Source organism: Apium graveolens, chromosome 11 (genome assembly GCF_009905375.1).
Source record: "Apium graveolens cultivar Ventura chromosome 11, ASM990537v1, whole genome shotgun sequence".
Classification (NCBI taxonomy): Eukaryota; Viridiplantae; Streptophyta; class Magnoliopsida; order Apiales; family Apiaceae; genus Apium; species Apium graveolens.
In genome coordinates, this window is record NC_133657.1 from 154,797,285 (window position 1) to 154,815,457 (window position 18,173).

Below are 18,173 nucleotides of genomic sequence, written 5' to 3' on the forward strand. Positions count from 1 at the left end.
CTCAAGTAAATTCACTCAGAAATATAAACCTAAGCCTAAGCCACAAGCCTCAAAGGATGATTATGTTCACATTTGTGACATAAAAGAGTTTACAGATATTAAACTCTATCTGGATGAGCTGGAGGAAGTAAGGGGAATAAGTGCATACAAACAGCTCCCAGAAAGGCTAGTGTTCAAGTATAAAGGAAGTGAGGAAAGGACTTGGCCTCTTCAAAGAATTCTGAATGAAGGCTATTCTACCTTGGTTAGAGTCTACTCAGCTATCAAAAGGGATTCTGGCTTTACCAGGACTGCCAAAACTGAGATTCTCAACAAGATTGCCAGCATAAGGAAAACTTGGTGGAAGTCTGATTCCTTGCCTAGAACATTCTCATACCTGAGCATGGAATTACAATTCATAAATCACCTAATTGGTTGATGGAGTTCAGAGACAATAAAGGAGTCAGAAGATTTTTCAGACTTGAAGACCAGCTTAAAATTTCCAGTAATGAAACTCTCAAGGACATGCAATCTAAGTTGGACATCAGTGAAGAAGATGAAGCTGAATTCTACAGACAACTCCAACTCCAAGTAGAGGAAAATGACAGGAGGCTAGGGAAGAAAACAAGGGATCAAAAGAAAAGAAAATAATTTGCTCAGCCTAAAGGAGCATCCTTGGAAACAATGTAATTCTTCAATTCTATCTCAGTACATACACTTTTGCAGCACTTTTGAATTTCTACTTAATTTCAGTTCATATATTTGTTAAGTGTTTTGTTATCATTAAGTTAAACCCAAATTTATGCCTACAATTCTAGTAGACATAAATAGGGGGAGATTATTAGGAATATGTGTATTAGTTTGATGATAAGTTAAACAAAACACTTAAGTAGAAATCTAGTGTTTGTAGCCTCAACGGATAAGACCATTCTGGCTATCCGTTGATGGAGTAGCTTTACTTAGAAATAAGTTTAGTATTGTAGCACATTTTAGTTTCTGTATTTAAGTTATAATTCTTAGATGTTGTGGGAAATTATAAGTCATGTTGACTACTAGTGGATATGCAAATAGGAGGGATAATTGTAAATATTTCATGCCTTGAAAATTTGTATAAATGAAGTAGTATCAACTGATAAATTAAAGGCCTTCAATGGATGAGAAACAAAGCTTCAACGGATGTCTCTAAAGCTTCAACGGATAACATCCATCAACGGATGAGTGCATCAACGGATAAAGCTTCAACTGCTAATGCATCAACGAATGAAAGCTTCAACGGATGCTCAGTTCAATAGCAGTTGACAATGACAATTCATAAGCTGACAGAGGCACATGGGTTGACAGAGACAATTGGAATGTGGTAGCCTCTTGGAGGAATCAAGAAAATGTAGCATTTCCATTCTGGTACAAACAAGGAAGTATTCAAAGATTCACAGATTATCCTAGATTGCATTGGATAGAGAAATGAAGAAGAAACATGTGAAGAACCTTTTTAATTGTATTTTTACTTTTGTCTTCACGTATAAATTGGTGATATATAAACCAAGTTGCAGCTAGTAATTAGTGTGTGAATTTTTCCAGAGCTGTTTAGAAAAATCCAGAGAAAAAAAATCATCTAGTTTGTACTAGGACGCAGCTATGATCAATTCTTTTGAATCACAGATTTTCTGAAATATACATCTCTGGTGGAAAAACAAATCCACTAGAAAAGTTTTTGAAGCCTTTGTGCTCTTTACATTTGTGTCTTGAATATATATCTGTCTGCACCTGCTCAAAGCAATTCACACAAAACTGTTCATCAAAACACTTAGCCTGTGAAACTGCTCAAAACTTGAAAAAGTTTTGAGATTTACATTCAACCCCCCTTCTGTAAATCTAATTGTTAGTTCCTTTGGAATAACAATTGGTATCAGAGCAAGCTCTTAACTTACAAAGAGTTTAAAGATCTATTCCACTAACATCATGAGTAAGAAGGATATTGGTGTAAAGATTTCAATCCTGGAAAGAGATAACTATCATCACTGGAAAGTGAAGATGCATCTACATCTTCTATCTCAAGATGAAAGCTACATCAACTACATTAAAAATGGTCCTCACATCCCTCACAAGATGGCCACAGCTGCAACTGCCACAATTGCTGTTGGACAGTCTATTCCCAAGTCAAAAGCAGAATGGACTGATGAAGATATTGAAGAGGTTCATAAGGACAAGAAAGCCATGAACATTCTGTTTAATGGCCTAGATCAAGATATGTTTGATAATGTCATTAACAGCCAAACTGCTAAGGAAATTTGGGATACTGTGCAACTTATCGGTGAAGGTACTGAACAAGTTAGAGAAAATAAAATGCAGCTTCTCATTCGACAGTATGAATACTTTCATTTTGAAGAAGGAGAATCACTGAATGATACCTTCAATAGATTTCAGAAACTGTTGAATGGATTGAAGCTATATGGCAGAGTGTACCAAGTCAAGGATTCCAACTTAAAATTTCTGAGGTCTCTACCAAAGGAATGGAAGCCTATGACTGTTTCACTAAGGAATTCTCAAGATTATAAGGACTTCACACTTAAAAGATTATATGGAATTTTGAAGACCTATGAACTTGAGATGGAGCAAGATGAGCTGTTGGAAAAGGGAAAGAGAAAAGGGGGATCAGTTGCACTTGTAGCTGACAATGAGAAGACTAAAGCCAGGAATGAAGAAAAGACAATGCCAAGTCTCAAAATTGGCACAAGCAAATCAGAATCAAGCAAGGGAAAGGAGAAAGTAGCTGAGGTTGAAGATAGTTCCAGTCAAGATGACTCTGATGATGTTGATGAACATCTGGATTTTCTGTCCAGGAGGTTTGCAAAGATGAAATTCAAGAAAAATGCTAGATTCACTAAGTCAAACAAGAACATGGTGGACAAATCTAAGTTCAAATGTTATCAACTAAAATTAATTAATTAAATAATTAAGATTTATTTTAGATATAAAAATAATTTTCAGAATTAAAATAATGATTTTTTTGGAATTAGAAATGAATTTTAGAAATTAAATAAAGGATTTTTGAATTTATTTTTAAAATAATTTTCCCAGAAACAGATTTTGTGATTGGATTTTGAGGGAAAGGGAATCAAAACCGGGTCAAAACCCCGGGTCAACCTGACCCGATCGGGTCACCCAACACCCTGAAGAACACGGCGTCCAGAAGGTTTTCCGGCGAGCTCCAATTACCCTCCAAACACCGCGCTTTTGTTCGAGTTTCGACTGGGTTTTGCTTAACAGTTCAACAGCAACCTAGTTATGGCAATCATGGCTGGAAATCATCCCTAAAACGGAGAAGCCGGCGGAATCGCCATTAACGCCGGCGAAGCTTCTAGCTTTTCCGGCGGGTCGATTCCGGCCTCCAACAGAGAAGTTAATTGCATGAATCGACTTATTTTCGAATGATCTATAAGCTGATACCATTAAATTAAGTCCAGAATCAACGAATTTAAAAATCCCAAATCAAATTAAGAACATTCAAGAATTAAAAACCCTAATTCGAATTTTAACAGAACCAAACCCTATTTTCACCATGTTATTGACCTCTAATTTTGACATATAATGTTAGGTCACACTTTCACTGTAGAGGGGGTGAATACAGTGTTTATTACAATCAAATCAAACTTCAAGAACTTATGTAACAGAAAACAAACTTTATTTAAACAATAAACTCTGTTACAATCTGGAACTGTTATCTCTCAGTGATGAACAAAATATCACGAGAGCTTCTAGAGTTATAATAAATAATATTCTCGATAATGATAACACCTCTAGTGTAAACTCTATTTCTGTGTTTATATACTACACAGTTACAAGATATTCGCTAATTGATATGGAATATAATTCTGCTTCCTAAAATATATCAATCAGATATCTTCTATTCCAAGTATTCCATTCTTCACGGAATTCCTTCTTCATGCATATCTCTTCTTATGTTTATCTTGATCTTCTTATCTTTAATCAGCTACTGTCCTTATCTGATCGTCCTTCAGCACTTAAGTTCTGATATCTATCTCCTGATAACATAAGTACTGATATCCCTTAAGTTCTGACTTCCAGTACCTTAAGTTCTGACTTCCAGTATAAGTACTGATCAGTTAAGTACTGATTTGTTCTGTTCAAATAAGATCTGAAATCTAAACATAAAACATATTAGCCATGACATTATCAAATATATCTAACAATCTCCCCCAACTTGTAAATTAACAAAATATACAAGTTTAACAGATATTTGATGATGTCAAAAACATTAAGTACAAATGCATGAGAAATAGACAAGATAACTACAACTTACAGTCCTTAAAGTTTTTACCAATTCAACTTCTGATAACTACTTCAACCTGTATAAATATCAGAATTTAAGCAGTTGTAGATCTTCGACTTGGCTTCATCATTTTCTGATCTCTCTGATGTCAGGAGTTGTTCTGAGATAATTCTTCAACAAACATTTCTCAGCATATCTGAGTTCATCAATCATTCTCCGTTTGACATCTTTAAGCTCTGCAGTATCTTCACCAGTTTGAAATATTGCAGCTCTGAGATCATTAATCTTTGCTTTTCTCAACTCCCGATCTAGTCTTATGACATAAGCTTTGTTAGACTCTAGATTGAATTCAAGCCCCTTAATACCAAGATATATTCTGATCTGTGCAGTATTAGACTTCATATCAACAATATCACCATTGTGATTTCTGTACTTTAGAACATATCTGCTGTCAGACTTAACAGAATAAAGTCTTTTCTGTCTCTGAATCTGTTCCTTTAAGTAGTTTGCAGCAGTCTCTGTTATTCTGTCATCCACTTGAAGTAAGAATAATACATGCTCCAATTCTTCAAAATACTTCAATGGAATGGCATTTTGTCTTATATGATAAACCCTACCATCTGTCATGAAATACAACATGATGTATTCTTTCAAGTAGGTATGGTAAACCATCTGTACAGATTCTAGTTGATTCAATCTCTCAGGAGTTGCTCCAATACCTGGTTCACTCAAGGAAGTTGGATCATCAGTAGTGTTGTGTACTCTTCTTTCATCAGCACTTCCCAATCCAGTTTTATCTCTAGCTTCCTTTCCAGTAACTACTCTTACTTCAAAACCACTTAAAGTAGTCTTCAAAGATTGAGTCTGTTTTGCTTTAGTGAATCCTGGTAGGAGTGTTTTAGATTTATCTTCTGATATCAAGTTAACTTGAGCACTGTCAGAGGTTACTTGCTTCTTCTGAATATCAGAACTTACAATTTCTTGACTCTGAACAACTTGAGCCATGTCAGAGGTTGTTTTAAGAATTTTTCTTGAAGTCAGAGCAAGATTATGTTTTCCATCAGTAATTTCTTCTTCCTTAGGAGGTACATAAGGCTTGATAGGTTCACCAACCTTTTCTTTACCCTTGGATCTTGGATCTATCTGTGGTTGTGATCTAGCCAAAGTTTCTTCAGTATGTATCCTCTCTTTGATCACAATGCCTTTAGGTTTTGGAAGTAACTTTTTACCAGAAGCTTCAGATTTAGATGTGACTTTCTCTGATTTAAGTCTGGCTTCTTCTTCCTTTAAACTTTCCAAGTCCATCCCTGGATTTTCTTGAAGAAATAACTGTCTTGACATTTCCTCATCAAGATCTAGAAGTTCATCAGAACTTATCCTTTTACCAGCAGCAGAACTTATTCTTTTCCCAGTATCAGAACTTGTTCTGTGACTAGCTTGTCTTGATGTAAATCTTCTACCTTGACTATGACCACTACCCATTCCAGAGTTTCCTTGGTCATCTTTTCCATCATCCTTTCCTTGCAGTGACTTGTTGGTTTTGCATTTGGACTTAATTACCTTCTCCCCCTTTTTGGCATCAGCAGGTAATAAAAGAGAGATAAGTAGTTCCACTGAGGTCTGGATTTCAGTAAGTTGCGATTGCTGAGAAGCTTGATTTGTCAGAATTTGATCAATCTGAGCTTGTTGCTTCTCTTGAGTTTTCTCAATATAAGCAACCCTGTCAATGGTAGGTTGGAAGAACTTTTTCTTATCAAGTTTCCAAACTTGTTCCTGTTTAATAAAGTTCTCCTGAATCTTGTGTAGCTCTGCATGAGTGTTGGAATGAAGACCTTGTAGATGTTTAGTACTCAATGCAGTGACTCTAAGCTGGGTTTTAAAATCATCAGAATTTAACATTTCATCAGCTTTAGTCAAGTGCTCAGCAAGATGTAAAGCATTTGGAACACATGAAACTGAGTTCCATTCCTTAGTCCACTCCTGTCCTGCAGGAGTTTCACTCCAAGGTACTGGTGCATCCCTGATAACAAACTCCTTTAGCAGTTCAGACTTAGGAAGAGTCAGTGGAGGAGTATGTCCTGAAGGACCTGCTGCATCAGCATCTACAGTTGTAGCAGCTTCACCAGTATCTCCAACATTTGCAGCATCAGAACTTAAAGAATCAGTATCTTCTGATAAGACAACTGTATGAGTAGCAATGGAGGCTTCAACATCCTCTAATTGCTGATCTGATACTAAGTTCTGATCAACAGCCATATCCTGATGCTCACCTAAAATCTGATCATCATCTTGATGCAGAGAAGGTGTTAGTGATAACTCAGGAGTTTGAACAGCATCAGTAACAGGTGTTGTGGAAGGATTATTTGCTGTTGGAGCTTCTAAGAAAAGTATTTCAGGCACAACCAAGTTCTGAATATCAATTTCAGCACTTGTGCCTGGATCAACAAGAGATAAAGAAGGTAAATTAGCCTTGTCAGATACAGATTCCTGAAATGGAGTTGATGGAGAAGAAGTGACTGGAGCAAATTCCTTGTCTTGTGAGATCAGAGATTCCTGATCCCCTTCCTTAGCTGCTTCCTCCTCATCATCTGAAACTGGCCTCTGTTTCTTGTACTTCCTTGTTGATTTGGATTCCTTGGGAGTTGCAGGAACAGTCATACGTCTAAGCCTCTTGAGAAGCCTAGAACCCCCAATTGCAGAATCCTTCTGAGAAGTTGCCTTCTCAGCTTCATTTATCATAGGTTCTGAAGAAGGAACCTGATCTTCAGAATCTGTTTCATCTCTCAAAGTAATCCTCCTCTTCTTCTGAGATGTTTGAGGAACAGTCTTTGTTCTCTTTGGCTTAGAGGATGTAGGCTTCACAGTAGGTGCTGAAGAAGAAGGTTGAGCAGTCTGTGAAGTGGAGAGATATGATTTGAGATAAGTTCTGAGGGTAGGTTGAGTAGAATGAGAGGTAGGGACTGAGGTTGATGGATTTTGGTTATGGTGAGTTGGTTGAACATTTGAGTAAACAGATTTGTAAGTAGCTGGATCAGCATTTACCAGAATCTGTTTCACAGACTGAGGAATCTGTAATTGTCTCACCATTGATTTCTTTGTGTCAGCATTTATCAGGTCGTTAAAGTACCTTTTTGCAACCTTAAAAGGTGGGGTTTGAGTGCTGACTAACTGGGGTTCAGCAGTACAATACGTATAAATAAGTTGACAGAATCTAGCAAAATAAACAACATCTCGATCCTCTGTCATCCTATCCCCAATAAAACCAATTATTCCAGTTGCAAAATCAAAATGAGTTTGATGGATAATAGCATACCCGATATGCTGACTCAGAATTGGGATAGCATCATAATTAGAACATTTGTTCCCAAAAGCCTTGGTGATGCAATCGAAGAAGAAACTCCATTCTCTTCTGATATGAGCCCGTTTCAACTGTCCAAGTTTCGTCAGACTCTGTTCATATCCCAAATCAGTCATTAACCCCCGAAGTTCTGATTCCTCTGGTATAGAGAAGGTACAATCTTCTGGAAGATGTAATGCTCTTCGTACTGTACCAGGAGTGACTACATAGGAAGAATCACCCACTTGGAAGATAATACTGGGAGTTCCTCGTTTACCACCATCATCAAAAATTCCAGTCCTCCAGAACCGCAGAACTTGTTGACTTGAAAATAATTCAGGCTGAGTTAAGGCGTACCCAACCTCACTATGTGCAAGAAGATCTTGCACAAAATGCAATTCAGATGGAGCGTCAGCATGATCAAGAATTGCAGCATAGTTGTTTGGAACAAACTTTGCTCCATCAATGATTAAATCCTTTGGTGCCATGTGAAAAAATATTGAAATTCAAGTATGCCTGTTAGGTGTTTGAGATAATATCTGTATGAAAACAACGGAAATAGTAAAGTGAAGGAGAGTAAAAGTAAGAAGAGAGATAGAAGATGAAGAAATTAAAAAGATTAAAGAAATCTTCTCTCTGCTGTACTTATACAAAAGAAATATTACCGTTGGACACCTGTCAGACATGCAGTAATAACGGATAGTTACTGGGCTCGAGAAAACAGTAATCATGACTTACCCATTTGCCGAGTTTCAAGGAAAAACTGTTCCATTTATCAAGGGAAACAATTCAAATTTTAACCCGTTATCACTGATTGGATTATTTTGCACTGCAACATTAATATTCTGAAAATGAATCATGTTAAAAATGACCGAGATAATTTCGATGAATAAGTGCTGACAAAGAATCAGAACTTAAATCAGAACTTAAGACAAAATTTAAATGGTCATCAGAATATCAAGCAGGATTTAACAACACAAGATAAAATAACTCAGAGACAAAATCTTGAAGTAAAAACAGTTTTCATTAATATATCAAGTCAATACATAGATGAAATAGAAATTACATCAATACAAGATTTTCCCTAAGCTTCTAATCCTAACGTCAACAGCTTTAGTCCTAGCTAAGAAGCCTGACAAAGCTGAGGATGAAGAAGAACAGGAAGAAGACGAGATTAAGTCATCTTCCTCTTCCTATCTTCGATAAACAAGATGGCGAGTCGAATGATTCGCTCTTGCTGACGGATAGCTTCCCGCCGTTCCGCCTCCAATCGATCAAGATGAAGCTGGTAGTCCATCTCGAAGAACAGAAGTTGGTTCAGCACCGCCTGTGGGACAGAGCCCCATATCTCTTCAGGAATGGCAGTTACATGCCACTCCTGCTGCCAGTCGGCGCAGCTTAGCTCCATATGAAAATTTTGGTAATTCAAAAACATGTTGTATCGAACCATGATGCTTTTGAAAAAGAATATGAAGTTAAGATTGTGAGAAAAATTGATGAAAGGGCTAAAGTGAAGTGGCTGATGATATAGGCAAGAGAATGCCAGGAGACGCGAAGATATTGAATGCAGACAGGTAGAATTAAATCTACCTCGTCTCCCTAGACTTTGAAAAAGAATAACAGTCATTTGAAAAGGAATGTGCACATGGAACAAGAGTGAACTGTTCAAGGACGAGTGCCATTATGTTTTAACCATAGACTATTAATCTTCCACTTCAACATTTCGAAATTAATCTGAGACTGTTACCAAATTTTATTTACAGATAAGTCAAGTAAAGGGTTAGACTGAAAAATCAGAACTTAGACCTATATCAGAACTTAACAGTCATCAGAACATAATGTCTTAACTCGAACAAGGAATATCTATCTTAGTAAATACTCATACAAGTTCTTAGTTATGAACGTCAGAAATTAATCATCAGAACGTGTAACTAGAACTTGTCCTCAGAATTTGTGCAGAAGTGACACAATGACTGTTTATCTAAAATAACATAGACCACCACAGAAATTTCATCATTCATATGGAGTGATGTGTGTGTGCATTAAGCTAAATAACAGACAAAGAGTAAAGTCTGATCTACTTCAGTACATCTTAGAAATAAGTCATAATTAAAATTTTGCTAAAGATCTGTCATTATCCTGAAACCTACTGATAAATGAGTTCATGCATGAGTTCACCTCTACTGTTTTTGTGCTAATTTTATGCATCTTTTGAAATTCTATTTTACAGAGGCTTCTCAGTGTAAGTGAGTCACGACTGTTTATTAGAATTTATGCTATTATCAGAGTATTTCTCCAGTAATCATAGAGTGTGAAAAGTCACCAAGAAAATATTTTGCTTTTCTAATGCATATTTACTTAATACCAGCAATGCACTTGGGTCGTCCCTTTCACATTTTTACTCTAGATCTCAAAGGAGTACCTGATATTATTCTTTGATTATTGTTCTTCTTCTTTTGATAAGTGAGGTTTATCAGCACTTAGTACATTCAGCAGTTTTACTAGAATCAGAACTTAAACAGATGAGTAGCATTATTCTAATTTGTGACTTAGTAATAAGATATACAAAGTAAACTTAACTAAGCTCAGTTATCAGAATTTGCTTGTGTCATAAGATTTCCACAGAAATAACTACTTCTTTCATGGGATCATTTGTTTATTGAAGACTAGTAGGTCAGAATCTAGCACAGTTATCCTCATAGGATAGAATAGTTACTGAAACAGACATATCACTTATCAGAGTTTAGACACATATATCAGACAACAGTCAGTACTTGAAGACATTTATCAATTAATGCACAGAATATACAAAGAGATTAATTCTGTAAATACTGATCATAAAGTCTGATAACATAGAACAAGTTTAAGCAGATTTAGAGAAAGAACCTGAAATCATTCCAAGTTCATTTACCAATTTTGAAAAGGTAGCTTCACACAGTGGTTTTGTGAAGATATCTGCTACTTGTTGATCTGTGGGAACAAAATGCAATTCCACTGTACCTTCATCCACATGTTCCCTGATGAAATGGTACCTGATGCTGATGTGCTTTGTCATAGAGTGTTGAACTGGATTACCTGTCATAGCAATAGCACTTTGATTATCACAGTAAATAGGGATTTTGAAATATGTTAACCCATAATCCAGTAACTGATTCTTCATCCAGAGAATCTGTGCACAGCAGCTTCCTGCAGCAATATACTCTGCTTCTGCAGTTGATGTGGAAATTGACTTTTGTTTCTTGCTATACCAAGAAACCAATCTGCCTCCAAGAAATTGGCAGCTTCCACTTGTGCTTTTCCTGTCAATTTTGCAACCTGCAAAATCTGCATCTGAGTAACCTATTAATTTAAAATCTGATTCTCTAGGATACCATAATCCTAGATCAGCTGTTCCTTTAAGATACTTAAAGATTCTTTTTACAGCTGTTAAGTGAGGTTCTCTTGGATCTGCTTGAAATCTTGCACAAAGACAGGTAGCAAACATGATATCTGGTCTACTAGCAGTTAGATAGAGAAGTGAGCCAATCATACCTCTGTAATCAGTAATATCTACTGAATTACCAGTATCCTTATCCAGTTTTGTTGCAGTGGCCATGGGAGTGGATGCACTTGAACAGTCTTGCATTCCAAATTTTTTCAGCAAGTTTCTGGTGTACTTAGATTGACAAATAAAAGTTCCTTCTTCACTCTGCTTGACTTGAAGGCCCAGAAAATAACTAAGTTCTCCCATCATACTCATCTGATATCTTGACTGCATTAGATTGGCAAACTTTTTGCAAAGTTTGTCATTTGGAGACCCAAAAATGATATCATCAACATAAATCTGGATCAAAAGTAAGTCCTTGCCATGGTTGAGATAGAACAATGTTTTGTCAATAGTTCCTCTGTTGAATCCACTTTCCAGAAGAAACTGAGCTAAAGTCTCATACCATGCTCTAGGAGCTTGCTTAAGTCCATAAAGTGCTTTATCAAGCCTGTAGACATAATCTGGATGTTTGGAATCTACAAAGCCTGGAGGTTGTTCAACATATACTTCCTCTTCCAATTCTCCATTGAGAAAAGCACTTTTCACATCCATTTGAAAGACAGTAAACTTTTTGTGAGCAGCATAAGCCATGAATATCCTTATGGCTTCTAACCTAGCAACTGGAGCAAATGTTTCATCATAGTCAATTCCCTCCTGTTGAGAATATCCTTTTGCAACCAGCCTTGCCTTGTTCCTTACAATTATGCCATCACTATCAGTTTTGTTTCTGAATACCCACTTTGTACCAACAACCGATCTATTCTTGGGTCTTGGCACTAAGGTCCAGACTTTGTTTCTTTCAAATTCATTCAACTCTTCCTGCATTGCTTGCACCCAATCAGCATCTTGAAGAGCTTCTTCCACTTTCTTTGGCTCAGACTGAGAGAGAAAAGAATTGTAGAGACATTCATTCGAAGTACCTGTTCTAGTTCTGACACCTGCCTCAGGATTTCCAATTATTAAATCAGGTGTATGTGATTTTGTCCACTTCCTTGCAGATGGAAGATTTTCTCTAGAACTGGATGCTCCCCCATAATTCATGCTGTCTTCGATTTCATTTTCTGATGCTCCCCCTGAAACTATGCTCTCTGAGTTGGATCCTTCAGTATTTAGATTTTCAGCACTGTCAGTACTTGGCTTATCAGAACTTGACGAATCAGAATTTGACGAGCCAGATGTATGTTCTGATGCTTCTTGAGATGTGATAAAATCTTGAGTATGCTCCCCCTGCAATGGTGCATCTTCCTTTGACGTAGTCACCACAGTTTCAATAACATCAGAGTTTAATCCATCAGAATTTACAGTATCAGGACTTAGACTGTCAGGACTTGAGGTATCAGAATATGAATCTTCATTTTCAAATCTCAGCTTATTATGATCAATGCAATCTTCAAGTCCAGTGATCTTCTTGTCATCAAAAGAGACATTGATAGATTCCATGACCACTTTTGTTCTCAAATTATAGACTCTGAAGGCTTTTGTAGAAAGTGGATATCCTACAAAGATTCCCTCATCAGCTTTTAGATCAAACTTGGATAGCTGTTCAGGATGAGTCTTGAGAACAAAACACTTACATCCAAATACATGAAAGTATTTGAGATTTGGCTTCTTGTTCTTCACCATCTCATATGGTGTTTTTCCATGCTTGTTAATGAGTGTTGCATTTTGAGTAAAACAAGCAGTCTGCACAGCTTCAGCCCAGAAATAGGTTGGAAGCTTTGCTTCTTCAAGCATTGTTCGTGCAGCTTCAATTAGAGTTCTATTCTTCCTTTCAACAACTCCATTTTGCTGTGGAGTTCCAGGAGCAGAAAATTCCTGCTTTATCCCATGATTTTTGCAGAACTCTTCCATTATCAAATTCTTGAATTCAGTGCCATTATCACTCCTCAAAATTTTCACAGAATCTTTGATCAATTTATCCAGATGTTTGACATGATCAATCAGGATAGATGCAGTTTCACTTTTTGTGTGCAAGAAATACACCCATGTGTATCTGGTGAACTCATCTACTATGACCAACGCATATTTCTTCTTTGCAATAGACATGACATTCACTGGACCAAATAGAGCAACATGAAGTAGATAGTAAGGCTCAAGAATTGATGATTCAGTCTTGCTCTTGAACGAAGATTTTCTTTGTTTAGCCTTCTGACATGAGTCACAAAGACCATCAGGAACAAACACTGATTTTGGCAGTCCTCTCACAAGATCTTTCTTGATCAGTTCATTTATCTTGTTGAAGTTTAAATGAGAGAGTTTCTTGTGCCAATTCCAGCTTTCTTCAGTTGAGGCTCTACTCACTAAACAGATTGCAGAACCATCAGAACTTGTTGAAAGCTTAGCTTCATAAATGTTACCACGCCTGAATCCCTTCAGAACAATTTTTCCTTTAGATTTACTAACTATTTCATAATGTTCTGCAAAGAAATCAACATGATAACCTCTGTCACAGATTTGACTTATACTCAGTAAGTTGTGTTTAAGTCCTGAGACCAGAGCTACATCTTTAATAATGACATTCCCAAGATTGATATTGCCATATCCCAAAGTTTTTCCAATGTTGCCATCTCCATAAGAAACACTTGGGCCAGCTTTCTCCACAAAGTCTGATAGCAGGGCCTTATTTCCAGTCATATGTCCTGAACATCCACTGTCCAGAACTAGAATATTTTTCCTGTTGCCCTGCAATCAAAAAGACCACTAATTATTAGTTTTAAGGAACCAGACTTGCTTGGATCCTTTGGCCTTTTTAGGTTTGTTAACATTTGCAGCGGATTTAACATCAGATTTTATGTTAACAGTTTTCTTATCAGACCTTATACTAGAAGGAACAACAGAAACTTTCTTTAAAGAAGGTTTTATTTGATAATAATCATAGTACAAACTATGATATTCCTTACAAGTATAAATGGAATGCCATAAACTACCACAATGAAAACAAGGATTTTGTGGTTTGTATCTAACAAACTGACTCTTAACTCCTGACTTTGTAGATAAGGAGTTAATATTCTTATTCTTCCTGCAAAAAGAAGCCAGATGGTTAGAACTTCCACAGTTATGACATGCTTTCCTAGGAGCATCAGGAACAGATTTATAGTTATTGCTTTTATTCACACCTTCCTTTCCATTCCTGTTTTTCCTAGGTGATTTTACCTTGTTTGCATCCTTAACATCTTTCAGCTTATGCTTAAGCTGCTTCTTCGTCATTAAGCCTATGTTAACTTCAGCTGTCTTTTCCTGTTTTAGTTTGTCAGAAGCTAATTCCTTTTTAACTTCTGATTTCTCATTTTCGGATTTTTCAGTTACAAACTTAACAGGTTTTAACTTCGGCTTTTGCTTATCAACAGGCTTAATTTCTACAGTTCCTTTTTCATTTTCTCCATAGCCTAAACCCTCTTTCCAGTTTCCACTGCTTAGCAAATTTTGAGTTGTTTTGCCAGAGTCAGTCCAAGTTCTGATAATCTCTCTCTCCTTTTCTAACTCAGTTTTTAGAGATTCATTCATTTTTAGCACTTCATCCCTAATATAAAAAGCATTATCTCTATCCTGCTGAGTTTGATGAAACATGACTAACTCTTTTTCTAAGAAATCATTTCTTTTCTTAAAAGCAAGATTTTCAGAAGTTAATCTTTCACATGTTAAAGTTTGATCTCTATAACTAACAAACATGGTTTTAAGATATCTTCTCAACTCATCAATATCATCAGTATGAAAAGCATAAGTAGTCTGAGGTACCTTTGTTTCAGCAGCTTCAGAACTGCTCTCAGAACTTGATTTATCAGCATTTGCCATCAATGCATAGTTCTCCTCACTTTCAGAGTCTGAGGTGTCTGTCCAGCTTTTCTGCTTTGTGACAAGAGCTTTGCCTTTGTCATTCTTGGTCTTCTTGCAATCAGGAGATATGTGGCCTTTCTCACCACAATTATAACATTTAACATTAGCGTAATCTCCTCTGTCAGACTTTCCTCCTTTTCCTTCAGATCTTCTGAAATTCTTCTTATCAGAACTTATGCCTTTCCTGGAAAACATCTTTCCCTTCCTGAACTTCCTGTATGCAATCTTTGTGATTCCTTTCACCATAAGAGCACACAGCTTCATCATCTCCTCATCAGCATCAGTTTCAGGCAAGCTTTCAGAATCTGAGTCATCATCACTCTCAGAACTTGATGACTCAGTATCAGATTTTATGATAAGAGCTTTACCCTTATCTTTCTTTGAGGAAGGTGGTTTGGGGGATTCCTCTTCAACCTTGAGAGCAACTGTCCTTGACTTTCCTCCTTTTCTCTTGCTTCTTTGTTCCATCTCAAGTTCATGGGTCTTGAGCATTCCATAGATTTCATCAAGAGTTGTTTCATCAAGATTGTAGTTGTCTCTTATTGTTGTTGCCTTCAAATCCCAACATTCAGGAAGAGCTAACAGGAATTTGAGGTTTGTATCTTCAAGATCATACTCCTTATTTACTAATGACAAGTCATTCAAGAGTTTGACAAATCTATCATATACATCAGTCAATGACTCATTAGTCCTAGAGTCAAAGTGTTCATACTCTTGAGTGAGTATTGTCTTCCTGTTCTTCTTAACTGTTTCAGTTCCTTGACACCTTGTCTCCAGTGCATCCCATATCTCCTTAGCAGTCTTGCAGTTGATTACCCTGTTTGACATTACATTATCAATGGCACTATGCAATAAGTGACGTACCTTGGCATCCTTAGCAATAGATGCTATATCTTCAGCAGTGTAATCAGTCTTTTCCTTTGGTACGGTCATTGCTGCTTCACCTGCAACTACAACAGCGAGCTTGGTAGGTTTGTGAGGCCCTTCCCTGATTCTATCAAGGTATTCTGGATCTGTTGCTTCCAGAAACATGGTCATCCTTACCTTCCATATGGGATATTCAGATGGTCTCAATATGGGAACTCTGATAGTCTCATATCGACTCTGAGTTGATATCTTTGATGATTCCTCAGTTTTGGTAGGCTTAGTTGGAGTTTCTGTGTCAGACATGATTGTGTTTGGATCTTTAACTGTATGTGTGTTAACAGATAGCTCTGATACCACTTGTTAGGTCACACTTTCACTGTAGAGGGGGTGAATACAGTGTTTATTACAATCAAATCAAACTTCAAGAACTTATGTAACAGAAAACAAACTTTATTTAAACAATAAACTCTGTTACAATCTGGAACTGTTATCTCTCAGTGATGAACAAAATATCACGAGAGCTTCTAGAGTTATAATAAATAATATTCTCGATAATGATAACACCTCTAGTGTAAACTCTATTTCTGTGTTTATATACTACACAGTTACAAGATATTCGCTAATTGATATGGAATATAATTCTGCTTCCTAAAATATATCAATCAGATATCTTCTATTCCAAGTATTCCATTCTTCACGGAATTCCTTCTTCATGCATATCTCTTCTTATGTTTATCTTGATCTTCTTATCTTTAATCAGCTACTGTCCTTATCTGATCGTCCTTCAGCACTTAAGTTCTGATATCTATCTCCTGATAACATAAGTACTGATATCCCTTAAGTTCTGACTTCCAGTACCTTAAGTTCTGACTTCCAATATAAGTACTGATCAGTTAAGTACTGATTTGTTCTGTTCAAATAAGATCTGAAATCTAAACATAAAACATATTAGCCATGACATTATCAAATATATCTAACATATAATATACCAAATTGATCAGGACAAAATTATCTACCTAATTATACCATCAAATCACACAAACAACATCAAGAACAAAAATTCCTATTTTAATCCATAATTAATTCGAAATAAAATAATTAAATCAGAAAAATACCTGGATTTCTGGGCAAAAACAAATGGTTGATTCAGAAAGAAGATTTCGAGAGCTTCATTTTGATATATTACACGCCCGAATCGGAGTTCGATAACGCCTTCGTTCGTGCGTTTGATTTTCAAGAATGCGACATGAATTCGACATTTTCTCTGTATTTTACGGGATTTTACTGACTGGTTATGATTATACGAATAAAATAAAATACTAAAAGGGCTATATATATTTATGGAATATTGGATCGTGTTGGATCGTTTTGGATCATTAAACTAGTTACTTAACCGCTAAGTAACTTCAAAAACGATCCCATTTGATACCCGTATTGGATAATTATCCAAACTGGGATTCTTATAAAACACTATATATGAAAATAACGTAATAATATTCCATCTTTCGAAAATACGGGTTTTGTTGGTTCACCGAAATGATTATCGTATTGAAAATCTTGTGTCGGGCCGCGCACGGGTCAAACCGTAATCCGGATCGAAAAAGTCAAAACACGGAATATGTCCGGAATTACCAGATTAGGTTAGGAAGGAGTTTTCGGAAGAGTTTCGGGTTGTAAAAACGTAAAAACGGTTGAAGTCGGATGATTCCTGGCTTTATAAAATAATTTTGTAATTATTCAGAAAATAATAAGTAAATTCACAAATCAATATAAAATCATATAACAGCCCAAAAATTACCATAAAAATACCTTACTTATCTATATTTTATTCCGGTCATAATAAAATTAACATACTTATACTTTATTAAATATAAGCACTCACAGATCCACAACAATCATCAGATAATTCACCAAAAATCACATAATAATCATATGAAAATTATTTATTGATAAAAATAATTACACGCGATATCCCGGATGTTACAGTTTTACTTGCCCTGTGTAATCATAAAGAACAACTTGTGCTTAAATCATTATGTTGTCAAATTCTGTAGACATATAGGGTCTCAACATAGTTGATGCCTATTCAACTTCTATCTTGATTGTGGATGTTTGGTAGAATGGTATTAGTACAATGAAAGTTGCTTTTATCAGTTTCGTGTTGTTCGATTAATATCATCACCGTTACATGCTAAGGGTAATAACGATAACTATTGAATGAAGTAGTAATGAAGATATGATCTCATGTGTGTTTAATATTGTTAATTCAAGTGTCAATTAAGTGTTTAATTCTCATAGTTAATTGTAGTTAATAATTAGTTAATCAAATTTAAGTGTTA